Source organism: Meriones unguiculatus, chromosome 14, assembly GCF_030254825.1.
Source record: "Meriones unguiculatus strain TT.TT164.6M chromosome 14, Bangor_MerUng_6.1, whole genome shotgun sequence".
Lineage (NCBI taxonomy): Eukaryota > Metazoa > Chordata > Mammalia > Rodentia > Muridae > Meriones > Meriones unguiculatus.
Genome location: NC_083361.1, coordinates 30,055,417 through 30,070,042, shown reverse-complemented (window position 1 = coordinate 30,070,042; position 14,626 = coordinate 30,055,417). Strand labels below are relative to the sequence as shown.

General features: G+C 44.4%; 1 protein-coding gene and 1 pseudogene across 3 annotated transcripts in view; both read right to left on the bottom strand.

Annotated features, from left to right (window-relative positions):
- Positions 1-14,626, bottom strand: part of Scube2 (signal peptide, CUB domain and EGF like domain containing 2) — a 67,812-nt gene that overhangs the window by 13,218 nt on the left and 39,968 nt on the right. The gene's annotated exons all lie outside the window — the stretch shown is intronic.
- Positions 3,304-6,165, bottom strand: LOC110548195 (heterogeneous nuclear ribonucleoprotein A3-like; annotated as a pseudogene).

Here is a 14,626-nt window from a genome sequence, read left to right as displayed (position 1 = left end):
ATGTTCTATCATCAATAATCAAAGCATTCAGTGCTAGTTATGAGAGCACTCGCTCTAATGCAAACTCTCAGGAGTCAGAGACAGATAGATCTCTCTAAGTTCAAGGCCTACATAGTAAAACCTAGTCTCAAAAACGACAAAAATCCTTTATTACTCACTTTTTATTATTCTCTCAAAAACAATATTTAAAATGAGGTTTTTGTATCAGAATGAGGCTATACAATATTTCAGGTATTATTTCTACAGTTAAATGTACTCAGCCAGGGGCTAGAGAGATGGCTCAGCAGCTAAGAGCACTGTCTGCTCTTCCTTCTGAGTTCAATTCCCAGCAACCACATGGTGGTTTACAACCAACTACAATGAGATCTGATGCCCTCTTCTGGCATGCAGGTATGCATGCAGATAGAACACGCATATATATACAAGAAATGTCTTTTTAAAATAAATAAAAGTATTGAAAAAGAAAAAGCCAGTGTGGTGCCTCATGCCTATAATCAAGTGGATCTCTGTGAGTTCGAGGCCAGCCTGGTCTACAAAGTGAGTCCAGGACAGTCAAGGTTACACAGAGAAACCCTGTCTCAAAAAACAAACAAAAGTAGTCAATTAACAAAATTTGCATTTATATTTAAATCTTAACTTTTTTGTATTTGCATTATTCATATTTTCTCTTATATGCGTTTCTGGTTTATTTTAAAGATTTGTTTTTATTTTATGTATTGGAGGTTTTGCCTTTGTCTGTGCACCGTGTGTGTGTGTCTGCTACTTGTAGAGTCCAAAAGAAGGTGTCAGATCCCCTGAAACTGGAGTTACACGTGGCTGTTACCACCACGTGGGTGCTATGTACAAAACCTGGGTCCTCTGAAAGAGCAGCCAGTGCTCTGAACCACTGGGTTTGTGATTTTGTTGTAACTGACATCTTAAATGTGAACCTGGCTTGCTTCGTTGGCACTCAGTACTACAATGAGCAGGTGCACGTATCTGTGGCAGAGTCTATGCTGTACACTTAGCCTCTACACATCGTCGTGGTCTGATGGTTCCCGCCACCACGCTGCTTCTAGCCTAAGTCTCATGAAAAGCTGGACTGAGTGACAGACAGAGCATCCACATGTCATGCTGTGTCTCACCCGTCCATCCCCGTGTCTAGAGAATAACCCTTTCATGGATTTCTCCAGCCAAGCTGTCATAGAGGCTAGCAGAAAGCAAATCAATGCCAGCTTTGCCAGAGTGCCTCTGGCCTGTGCCGTTCCCATTGGAGGAAGAACTATTGGCAGAGACCCAGGTTATAACCATGGTCCCATCAGCACAGTCAAGCCTCACATAGAGGCAGATCAACATTGATTGGCACCATTGGCTCATGCTTGTGCTCAGGCCTAGAGCTGCACCCCACTGAACAGGGTAACAGGATGGACACAGGATTCTTCAGGTATGGCTCCATCTTGGAGCTATTTAGCCAACCCCCAAGCCTTGTCAATGTTCCACTTGGAGAAGCCCCACAGTATCCCTAATCAGTTGGGATTTCTTAACCCATGAAAGGGATGAGTAATTTGTCAAATGCCCTGTGGCTAAGAAGGGCTAGTTTCTTTCTCCCCACGGAGAGAAGCCTGCATTACACGAACAACCACATTTTGTCAGTCACAATTACCAGAGAGCAACACCTAGGGAAATAATTCATGCCTCACACCTTCCAAATACATTTGCTTCTTTCAAAAGGCAAATGCGAGTGAAACCCCGTCATGATGGATGCCTGGGAACAGTGTTGTGCACATGTGCTGGATGGTACCTCAATCACATGTCCCAGTTGTTTCTCTTCCCCCGGAGTGGCCTGCTTGTGTCACTGCCCTCAGACAAAGGAGGCAATTGCCCCCAGAACACTCCACCATCACAGTAGAGCTTTTGTGTAGTGTCAGTGACCATTAAAATCCCATTCTCAAATCCTGCACAGCTGTTTCTCCTCCTCTTAAAAAAGAGAGAGAGAGAAAGAGAGAAAATAAAGCCTTTCTGATGCAAAAGGGTAGAAACCAGCAGGGACCAGATTAATGGTGACAAAGAGGCCTAAAGGCCTCTTTTCAGTGCCCTAGCCTTTGAGTATTTCAGGTTATGGGCAAACACTATGGTCTCTCTGCTGCGAAGAGGGTGAACCTAATAAAAGGGGCCACTCTCCAGTGTCTCACGTTGTCTTAAGGACTGAGCCTTGACTTCTGAAGGAAAGCCACAAGCAGCCCATGCAGATTCCCAAGGCATCCTGGGGCGGCTGCTTTTGTCCCAGCCCAGAGGCAAGCCCCAAGAGTCGCAAGGCAGTGAGCACAGTGGCCTCAGCATCCTGGTTTGAACCCCCTTTAAAGGAGTGCCCTAGGATAACAGGACACAGCAGCTGCTTGGATGAGGGATTGCCTCTTCATCATCTTTGTAGGATTTTGGGATATGCACAGAGCTGCTGTCTGAAAGCATCCTCATGGTTGAGGCCCAGAAATGAGTTCAACTGGATACCTCCCTTGTTGAGGACCCAACTGTCGGTTACAGTCTCTTCATGCCTAGTTAAGTGGAGCCAAAACTTTATTTCCTTCAAAGTGAATTTTTGGCCCTCAATTTAAATCCCCCCTCAAAGCTGCACATTGCCCTCTTTGCATATAGTCACCTGTCCTTGGGATGTCTCTCTTTCTTCTTATTTTATTTTATTTTTTACATTTTATTTTTCTTGGGGGTGGGCGTGGGGTACAGGTCAGAAGACTACTAGTGGGAGTTAGTTCTCGGCTGTGGGTTCCAGAGATTTAATTCAAGTTGGCAGGTACCTTTACCCACTGAGTCATCTTGCCAGCCCTGGCTTTCAGTGGTACCCAGGAAGAATCATTTGCTTCTTCATTTAGCAATTATACCAAACAAGAACTGTGTGTCTGGTATTATTCTAGGAGCCACACATACAGCAGGGAGGCAGATAGACGTGACCTTACCTAACAGAGCCTTTGTTCTTGTGGAGAGCATGGACAATAAACAGGCGAAAGAACACACAGCACATGCCAAGAAGTGGCGTGGTGGTACAAAGGAAACAGGCACTGGAAACAGGGCCCCCGACCTCAGCGCAACTGTCTCCATGACAGAAACACCACTCAGGGTGTAAAACCCAGCACACAGACAGCACCACCAGCCAAAACTAAAGCAGGCCTTATCCATCAAAGTCCATATAGTTCTGGGAAAATCTCTACATGTACTAACCTTGCTTTTTTGCTTCTGTAGTTCTGCTTCTGGCTAACTGTTCTTGTTAACTTAAGTATGTCAACCTAGAACATGGCTTTTGTGCTTCAAGGCTCAGACTACAGTGGGATCTTGAACACCCAGTGTAGTTGCTGGCTGGCTAATGACGACTTTCTTACGGCTTAAACCCATGTCCCACCAGTCTTCTCTGCTGAAAACGCCATAACACTGGGACCCAGTGTCTGCATTCAGCAAGGTGTCTTGGAAAGACCACTCCGGGCAGGGACTAGAATGGAAGGAAGGAAGGAAACAGTCTTGCAATGAGACTGCCTAGCTGCAGAAGACCTGTGTCATCAGAAGAGGAGGAAAGGGACAGGGTGACTGGAGATGTATTTTAAGAGGCTGAAGCAGAATTGCAGGTTCCAGGCCAGCCTGTGCTGCACAGTGAAACCCTATCTCAATTAAATACAGAGTTAGGTATGGTGGCATACACCTATAACCCTAACACTTGGGAGGCTGAGTTGGGAAGATCACTGTGAGTTAAGGCCAGCCTGTGGTACGTAGTGAAACACAACACTGAAAAGCAGACGAACAAGCAACAAACAAAAACCAACCAAACAATACAAAGACAGGTTGTGTTGGGTCTTGAAGGCTGTGGTAAGGAAAGAAGGCTTTACAGTGTTCAGAGGGTCTGGACAGGCAGGTGGTACAACAGATGTTTCTAAGCTAGCTTTTGGCTGCTGTGTGAGAGCAGACTGAGGGCAGGAAGGGAAAGGAGAACACTCAGAGCCTGTGAGGACAAACTGGGAAAGGAAGGTGGTTTGGAACCCAGCAATAACAATGGAGGAGGGGACACTAGGGGGGCCCAGGAGCCCACCTGCAGGCAGGGCTGGAAGAATTTACCAGTGAAGGGGAGAGATAGCAGGAAGACTTCAGGTTTTGGGCTTGAGCCACCTTGTAAAAAGCAGGGCCAGATGTTAGTATGTTTATCCTATGTTATATGTCTAATGCCCACTTATAAATGAGTATATACCACATGTGTCTTTCTGCTTCTGGGTTACCTCACTCAGGATGATAATTTTAGATCCCACCATTTGCCGGCAAATTTCATGATTTCCTTGTTTTTAATTACTGAGTAGTATTCCATTGTGTAAATGTACCACAATTTCTGTATCCATTCCTCCGTTGAGGGACATCTGGATTGTTTCCAGGTTCTGACTATTATGAATAAAGCTGCTACAAACGTGGTTGAGCAAATGTCCTTGACATATAATATAGGATAAATATACTAAAATCTCTACACTTAAAGAAGCTAAGAAAGAAGGAGGACCCTGGGTAAGATGATCAGTCCTCACTCAGAAAGACAAACGGGATGGACATTAGAAGAGGGAACAGGACCAGAGCCTACCACAGAGGGCCTCTGAAAGACTCTACCCAGCATTGTATCATAGCAGATGCTGAGACTCATAACCAAACTTTGGGCAGAGTGCAGGGAATCTTTGTTTTTTAAGCTAAAAATTCCTTAATTTTTTATTCCTGGTACCACTACCACAATTTACAGGGCAATATACCAGATGTAATGAAAAGAAAAAGCTACAACAGATAAAGGACCTCGGGAATGTACATCTAATTGACACTGTATTGCACTACTCAATAGCTGCACTTTTTGCAAACTGTGGCTATGACAGTCCTGACAAGAAGGGTTTCCTGTTTAAGCTGCAGTAACTTTTCTAACTGTGGATCATCGTTCCTCCTGTGGCAGTCCTCTAATGCATTTGGGATGATGTCTCAAAGTACCCTGCAGCTTTCCTGACGACTCCTCTCTCTCTCTCCTGCTAAGATCTGTAGCCTTTTCTGCTGTTTGTTTTTGTGTTATTTTTTTTTTTTAACAAAAACCTTCTGCGACCACATCCACCACTTCCACCACCATAGCCACCACCATGGGAACTGCCTGAGCTTCTTCCACTGAAACTGCCTCCCTTCATGGGTCCATAATTTGATTGCAGTATAATTTCCAAAGTCATCATAGTTCCTACACCACCATAGTTACCTCCACCAAAATTTCCTCCTTCACTGTAACCATCATGTCCTCCTCCTCCACCATATCCACCACCTTGATTTCCATATCCTGCTCCTCCACCACCATAGATAGCTTCCTCTACTGCTGTAACCAGGGCCACCACCATAGTTGCCACCGTCACCTCCAAATCCATTATATCCTCCACCACTACCTCTATAACGACCTCTGCTGCCACCACTTCCACCACCATAGCCTCCTCTTCCACCAAAGTTTCCACCATGACCAGAGTTACCACCACTACCTCTAAAGTTTCCACCACGACTCATAAAGTTGCCATTTCCACCTCCAAGACCTCTCTGTGATCCAGCAGACTGAATCTCTTGTTTAGAAAGGGCCTTTTTCACTTCACAGTTATGCCCATTAATAGTGTGGTATTTTTGAACAACAATTTTATCAACTGTGTCATGATCATCAAAAGTTAGAAAAGCAAATCCTCTCTTTTTTCCACTCTGCCTGTCTTCCATAGCTTCTATGGTTTCAATCTTGCCATAAAGACTTTTCAAAGCAGTCTCTCAGATTATATTCTTCTGTATCTTCTTTAATATCACCAACAAAAATTTTCTTCACCGTTAAATGGGCACCAGGCTCACAGAATCCTCTCTAGAAACGGCTCTCTGTGGTTCCACCACATGCCCATCCACCATGTGTGGCCCAGCACACATGGCAGCATCCACCTCTTCAACACAAGAGTAGGTCACAAAACCAAAACCCCTGGAATGTTTTGTTTGGGGATCTCTCGTTACCACACAATCTGTTAGTGTGCCCTATTTCTCAAAATGTTCTCTTAAGCTATCATCTGTGGTTTCAAAGCTCAGACCACCAATAAACAGCTTCCTCAGCTGTTCTGGTTCCTTTGAATCATGGACCTCCATTTTGAGACTGGACTTGCCTCTTCCAACTCGAGTTCAATATCGAGTGCAGGGAATCTTATGAAAGAAGTGAGAGATAGTAAAAGCTGGAGAGGACAGGAGCTCCACAAGGAGAGCAACAGAACCAAAATATCTGGGCACAGGGGTCTTTTCTGAGACTGATACTCCAACCAAGGACCACTCGTGGATATAACCTAGAACCCCTGCTCAGATGTAGCCCATGGCAGCTCAGTCTCCATGTGGGTTTCCTAGTAATGAGAACAGGGACTGTCTCATAAACTCAGTGGCTGGCTCTTTGACCACCCCTCCCCCTGGTGGGGGAGCAGCCTTGCCAGGCCACAGAGGAAGACAATGCAGCCAGCCCTGATGAGACCTGATAAGCTAGAGTCAGATGGAAGGGAAGGAGGACCTCCCCTATCAGTGGACTTGGAGAGGGGCATGGGAGGAGATGAGGAAGGGAGGGTGGGATTGGGAGGGAATGAGGGAGGGGGCTACATCTGAGATACAAAGTGAATAAACTATAATTAATATAAAAATAAAAATTTAATTAAAAAATCAGGGCCATATACTAAGGAAAGGAGAGGCAGGTTTGGTTGAGAAGGAGGGGGAAACAGTAAGTCCAGCCAAGTTTCGGTCACAAGGGCCACCAGCTAGCTCTCTGTGATCTCTGAGGTAGATGCTGCCCTTTCACAGCTTTCTAGATGACTCAGAGGTGTAAGAAAAACATTCTCAGATAGCTATATATCCATTTCTCCCTATTAAGTAAGAAACAAGCCTCCACTGTTATGTATGTAAAGCTAGCCCCTCAGTCAACCCACCTGACCAAGAGTCAAGAGACAGTTGTGGGGATGAAATTTTCTTTTCTTCAAGAAAAGAGAATTGGCTGGACAGTGGTAGCAGGAAGCAGAAGCAGGCTGATTTCGGTGAGTCTGAGACAAACCTGGTCTACAGAGTGAGTTCCAGGACAGCTAAGGCTACACAGAGAAAATGTCTTGACCCCTACCCCCAAGGGGAAAAAAAAAGAAGAGAATTATGGGCATTCCACAACTCTGGGGCTGATAGATTCACTTCTTGCCATATACTTTGAGGAATTACAATTTAACTGTGTCTGGTCAAATACACTTAATTGATTATACTATCTAGTTTCAAACAAAGTGATTAAACACCATAAAATCACAGAAAGCAGCTGTGGATGAGTCTTGAGAAGCCATATGCACTGAAGGTTTGCCAATGACACAAACACTGCAGCAAGACAGGAGTGTGCTAAGGTGGACACATCTTCTACCACCATTGCTCTCTCTTGATCAAGCCATATCATGAGACAAACAATCATGATTCAATCCGATCTGAGAAGAGTTCACACAAGGCATTAGCAACACATAAAGGTCTGCTGTAGAAATGGATTTATGTCCGTACAGTCAACACTGAGCCTTGGCAAGCTGGAAAGAATATACCCGAAGAGGAAAGCCAGTTAGAATTATGCTTGTTTTTGTTTATTTAACATTTGTCTTAGTCTATCTTTTGTTATTTATTGCTTACACTAGCCAGTAGTACCAGAAAACAGTCATAAATTCAAAATATATATTAAAGAGACAGAGAGAGAGAGGAATGGGGAGAGGGAGAGAGAGACAGACAGACAGACCTATATCTGGACAGAGCAGTTAGAAGTATCTACTACATAGTGGTATCTACCTGTCTGTCTGTCTATCTATCTATCTATCTATCTATCTATCTATCTATCTATCTATCTATCTGCCTGCCTATCTATCTGTCTGTCTGTCTGTCTGTCTGTCTGTCTATATATTTATTGTGAGCATGATAGGACAAGCAAGAAAAAGTCAATGGAGGGGTGGTTTGTTTTATAAGAGAAGAAGTCAGTTTGTGTGAGGTCAGCAATGGTCTCACAGAGAGAGAGAACTCTGGGGAGGAAGGGCCCAACAGCAGAGCCACATGGGTAAGAAATGGAGGATGTGATTTCCATGACTAGAATGGAAAAGCAAGCTTCAGACAGGCATACCAGTGGGGCAGCCTGTACAACGGGATAGGGTTAAGGGGGAACATGTGTGTTCAGAGTATGACAGGAGGGTTTGCATGGGGAAATCTGAAGTTTCCCTGCATGTCCCGATGTCTGTGGACACCTGTCACAGTTAATCTCAGCTGTCAACTAGGAATCACCTAGGAAACACACCTTAGAATATGTCTGTGAGATTGTTTCTGAGATGTTTAACCAAGAGGGGAAGGCCCATCTTAACTGTGGGTGGCACCATCTCCTGCACTGGGGTCCCAGTGTAAATAAAAAGAAGACAGTGAGCTGAGTACCAGCATTTATCTTTCTGCTGCCAACTGCAGACATGATGTGACCAGCTGCTGTGTGCCCCTGCGCATCACGATGGACTGCGTCCGCAGACTGTGAGCCAAAATAGAGCCTTCCTTTTAAAATGTGTTTTTTTAATCAAGCATTTTGTCACAACAGCAGGAAAAGTAAACACCATAACTCTGCCTGGAAACCTCAAATTCAGCAGGCACAGGGGCACTTGTCTTCTCTCTGAGGCCTCAGCCCTTACTCTGTTATTAAGCGGCATATCTGTTCTTGCTGCTGTTCATGCTCCAAACCACAGCTGTTCCTCACTCATCTACTCTCCATCACTCAGATGCAACACCCTCCAGGGCTTCTCACCCATCCCTGCCCCCCATTTCCACAGCACCCAAATCTCCCTTACTTCCTCATCATCTCTTATTTGGATTATTGTAAGAAGCTTCCCCCTAGTTTCCCTTTCCACCAAAACCTAGATTCATCTTTATTTTAAAATTTTTATTATCTATATGTGTGTGCTTCTGTGTGTTTATGTGTGTGTGCACTCAGAGGCCAAGAAGAGGGCTCTGGGTATCATGGAGCTGGAGATGCAGGCAATTGTGAACTTCCCATTAAAGGTAAGCCTACTAACCAAAACTGAGCAAGCCATGAAGAGCAAGCCAGTAAGCAGTGTTCCTGCATGGTCTGTCCAGTTCCTGCCTCCAGGTTCCTGCCTTGATTCTTGCCCTGACTTCCCTTCCTGATATACCATTATTTGGGACACACAAGCAAAAATCAACCCTCTCCTCCCCAAGCTGCTTTTGGCCATGGCATTTATCACAACAATGGGAACCCGAGACACCGAAAGGTAAAACGGAAGCTCCTTGTCAGTACATTTCAGGTCTTCTGTGAGTGCCCTTCCTGAATCTCTAAGGTTCCTAACCCTGATGTGCAGGCCTGGCTCTGCCTGGCTTGTTCTTTCCTGATTAGGCTGTGCCATCATCTGAATGCTCTTCCTCACCCACCAGCAACAGTGCCTCCTCCCAAACAGGCTTAGGTGTCCCTCTCTGATCCTAACCTGGAACAATTATGTGCAACTCACAAGCTGGCATCTGGGTTATCATGAGCTCCTCACTACCCACAGAGTGAACAGCTGGCGTTCTTTCCTGAGTACAGCGTGAAGGGGTGATTCAGGGCACGGGCTGGTCAGGAGCACACCCAGACTAGGATGGTGAGAAACATGGGCTCTTGATTCAGACTTGGATTTAAGTCCTGCCTCTGACATTAATTGCTGGTTGAAACTGGGGGGTAGGGGGAGCTTATTTTTCTATGCTTTCTATTCTTATCTATAAAAATGGCACAATAGAATATGGACTTGTAGGGATTAAATTACAAAATATATACAAAGCACTTAGCATAATGCTGAACACACTGTAAGTATTTGATAAATATCAACCGTTTACTAAATTATGTTCTTGTTATCGTTGAGACAAAGTCTTACCATACAGATCTGGCTGGTCTCAAGCTTTTAATCTTCCTCCCTCAGTCTCCTGAATTCTAGTGTTATAGGCAAGTGCTACTGTGCTACATTTATCAAATGTATTTCTTTTTAAAAATATTTATTTATTTACTTAATTATTTAATGTGTATGGGTGTTTTTTCTGCATGTGTGTCTGTGAACCATGTGTATGCCTGGTGGCCATAGATGGCCTGGGACTGGGGTTACAGTCTTGAGCAGCCACGTGGGTGCTAGAATCAAGCCCAGGTCTTCTGGAAGATCAGGCAGTGCTTTTTTAACTGCTGAGCCACTCTCCAACTCCTCAAGATCAACACCAGGCCCTCACTCATGCAGCAAAAAAAAAAAAAACAAAAAAACAAAAAACTCTACCATGAGCTACAGCCTCAACCCAGAAATCTGTATTTTATAAAATCGAGTTGCTTTCCTATTTATTTATTTACTTATTTATTTATTTTCTGTGTGCATGTTTGTGTACATGTTCATGGGTGGACATGTATGAGTGATTGCATGGAGAGGTCATATATGTTAGATGTCTTTGTCAATTGCTCTTCACCTTATTTTTTGAGAAAGGATTTCCTACTAAGGCCTGTTGCTTTCCAGGTAAGCCTGACTGGCTGGCCTGTGAGCTCCTGACTCTGCTTTCCAGCACAGGGGTTACAGGCCCAGGCCTGCCATGCCTGGCTCCTTACGTCAGCACAGGCGTTGAAGACTCAGACTGCTCCCACTCAGCAAGTACTTTACTGACTGAGCCATGTCCCCATGTCTTTTCTGACATCTTGCTAAGACTGATCACAGATGGTACAAAGGTTACTTGACAAACAGGCTGTCCCTAAATGCCAAATTCATAAACTTTACTATGCACAAATGACAATAAAAAAGTTTTTCAAGTTGATTAGAAGTGAATCTTTTCTTTGTTGCAACTTTAAATTTTATTTTTGAAAATTTTTTAATTATTTTATGTAAGCGTGTGTGCCATAGCATAAGTGAAGAGCAGAGGACAACTTGTGGGAATTGCTTCTATCCTTCCACCACGTAGAACTTGGAGACTGAACTCAAACCATCAGGTTTAGTGGCAAGCACCTTTATCTATGGAACTCTTGTCAGACCTAAGTTTTTTTTTATTTTTTATTTTTTATTTATTGTTTTGTTTTGAGATAGGGTCTTACTATGTAGCCCCGGCTGTTCTGGAACTAACTATGTAGACCAGGTTGGGCTAAACTCACAGAGATCAGCCTGCCTCTGCCTCCCTAGTGCGGAGATTAAAGGCATGCCCCACAATGCCTGGCTAATTTTTTTTTTTTTTGGAAAAATGATACTGGAAAGACAGTTTAATGTAAGTAGACAAAACCTATAAATGTTCTCAGAAGAAGAACTACAAATAATTTAAGACAGTGTATTTATGTGTTCTTGCTGATCAAAACAGTTAGTGATTTATTATTGCTTACTAGGTTTGCAAAAATTAAAAGGATCAATGATAAACATGTCACGTACATGAGGGTGTGGGGAATCGACAGTCTCACGCAGTGCTGGAGCAGCATGAACTGAGCGGGGATGAGGGAGGCGAGTGGGCAGTATCTACCAGTGTCTCCACATGCATGTTCTTAATTTGGCAGTTACATTTCAGAAATCTAGCCTTCAAGAATATTGGTGTGCATAGAGAAGGCTAATCACTGTAGCTCTGTTTGTAAAAGGAAAATCAGGAATCACATCAATGGGTCCTCATGGGGCAGGGCTGGCAGACACCTAGACACCCACTGCCAGTGGAGAGTGTGAGGCCCCAGATTGAGCTCCAGAACCATGGGTAGGAAAACATGCTGATTTCTCTCTTGGAGTGAATAGGGCCTCTGCCCTGAGGCTCTTCCCTCCAACCCCAGGCCTCATCATCCTGTGCTTTCTTCTAATACCTATGGGGGTGGTCAACTTTGCCCAGAAGTAGTTATCCAAGTGTCCCAAAGGCCACATTCCCTTTCCCCTGTGTCTGTATCACCATGCTTTGCAATGGGGGCCTTCCCTGACCACATCCACAGGTGGGGAACATGATCCCTCCCTTCTCCTCACCTTGCCTGAGGTCTTTTTATGTCACTTCCCAGGTGATTTGCTCTCTATACCCTTGTCATCATTTGATGCATACTCTGTGTCCTTGTTTATGGGAGAGAAAGCTGCTTCTTTCTCCCAACACTATAAACTTCAAGGGGGCTGAGACTTCTGCTAGTCTGTCTTCTTCACTGGATTCTCAACATCTACAAAGGTACCTGGCACACAGTAGGAGCTTTGTACTAGTCTCCTTCACTGCTGGAGCCTCAGCATTTACAATAAGACCTGGTACACAGTAGGAGCTTAATAAATATTCACAGATGAATAAATAACATTTTATATGCTTAAAAGCATATAAAACCAGCAAATTTCAACAGTGTTGGGCAGTGGGACTGGAGAGCACGCTCAGGGTTATACATTTCTGTACCATTTGAAGTATACACCACATTTATAATTAAAAAGAGAAGCATAATGGTTTCCATCCTCCTTGCAGGTCATTCAAAACACCTTCCTGGGGCTCTGCTATGGTTTGGAGGATACATGTGTTGAAATTTAATCCTTATTAAGTATTAAAAAGGTAAAAAAAAATTTTTCAAGCTAAGGTCTTTAGAGGTAGGGCTTTGGGAAGAAATTTTTAGAATTATATAAATTCATGAGAATGGGGCCCATGCGACAGAATGCTGGTGGCTTAATAAGAATAGAGAGAGCTCTGGGTGTGGTGGCACACCCCTTTAATCCCAGCACTTGGAAGGCAGAGGCAGGCAGATCTCTGTGAGGCTAACCTGGACTAGAGAGCAAGTTCCAGGAGAGCCAAGGCTACAAAGAGAAACCCTGTCTTGAAAAACAAAACAGAACAAAACAAAAAAAAACACAAAGAAACAAACAAACAAAAGAATAGGGAGAAGAATATCAACTACTCAGAAGGCTGAGGCAGGAGGATCAGTTAAATCCATGAATTCAAGGAGCCAGGACCACACAGCAAGACACAAATAGAGCAAAACAGAAAAGATAAAAGGGAGGAGGGCGGATCAAGAGCCGCATGTATGCCCTCGTCTTCTGGCCTCTAAGGCCATGGGCCTCCTTGAGACTATGACCAAAAAAGGCCATCATGAGATGCAGTCCTTTTACATCTGATATGCAGAATCACAAGCCAAGATAACCCTCTTTCTTTGTAAAAATGCCCAACCTCCAGTGTTTCATTATAGTAACAAGAACAATAATAAACAGAAGCTGAAAATATTGTTTACAAAGAACCAAGGACCATCCTAGGCTTGTCTCCCTTGTATGCCAACTAGAGTTCAGAAATATCAGTAAGTCTGAGCAACTTTCAAGAGTCCTCTCCTTCAGCCCTGTGGATCCTAGGGATCAATCTCAGATCATCAGTCTTGGCTACAAGTGCCTTTATCTGCTGAACCTTCTCACAGCCTCTCAAGTCCTTTCTAATTAGTATACCTGACCCTTCTTTGTACCCACTTCCTCCTTCACTAACAATCCCTGTGCTGTGTTCCCATAGGAAAGTCTTCAACATTGTTGCCTGACTTGGTCCATGTTGGGAACCAAATTCATGTGGTTTAGAGGAAGCTCTTGGGAAAAGAAAACTCTTTAAAGAAAAAACCCAACCAAATTTAGATGATAGGCATGTCAGGGACACATTCGCATACAACTCTATTAGGTGTTCTCCCATAGGTTTGTGGCCAAAAGGCCTGAGTTAGTAAGACCTGCTCCTCTTCCTGGGCCTTTGCTCCCTGCAACACGCCTATGCTAGTACCGTTAACAAGATCCCTGAAGGCCCACAGGTCTTGATGTTAGTTTTCCTGAATTCTTCACTGTCCCTGATGAACCCACCAGCCCTTACCCTGGTAAGGTAGGCCTGGAAAGGGAAGGGCTGCAATTCAGCTCCCAGAGACCAGAAAGAGGGCCTGCCTGCCTGCTCGCCTGAGAAACATTGCACTCACCCTAGAAAGCAGGGCAGCGACAGCCAGCTCTGTCACTAATTTGATATGGAGACTGGAACTCAGAGGATTCCAAATGAGAAGCCAGCCAGCTAGGTTTATTGCCCTCTTTTCTTTTTAAGAAAATCAGCTGGAATAAGAGTCAAGGCTATCTGGGAACTGGCCCTTCATGGCTGGATGTTCTGTAAGCATTGGCAAAGCAGCAGATTGGCGTTGTGGCTCTTGCTGAAAGTTGTCCAGAATGAAGCTAGCTTCAGTCGTGCCCATGCAGAAACACCAACTCCCTACCCCTTTTCCCAAGCTCCAGTGCTCGGGCCTGAAAGTCTACTGACCCTTCAGAACAGATGCCTGCTTCTTCTCAGAACATCACCGTACACGGGAGTGAAAATACTACTACTGCTACTGCTGTTGTTGTTGTTTGGGGGCATGCACGAGGTATATATGGGTTGTATATGTGTGTGTGTGCATGCACATGTCTGTGCATACATGTAGCAATCAGAAGACAAACTAGACTGTTGTTCCTCGGATAACTTTTTTTCCAAGACAGGCTCTTCCACTAGGGCCTGGGGCTCTGCAGCTAGGCAAGGCTGGCTGGCCAGAAAACTCCAGTGAGCTTCCATCCCTGCCTCACAGCACTGGGGTACACACGTGTACACACTGGCTTTGTATATGAGTGGCATGGATCAAATG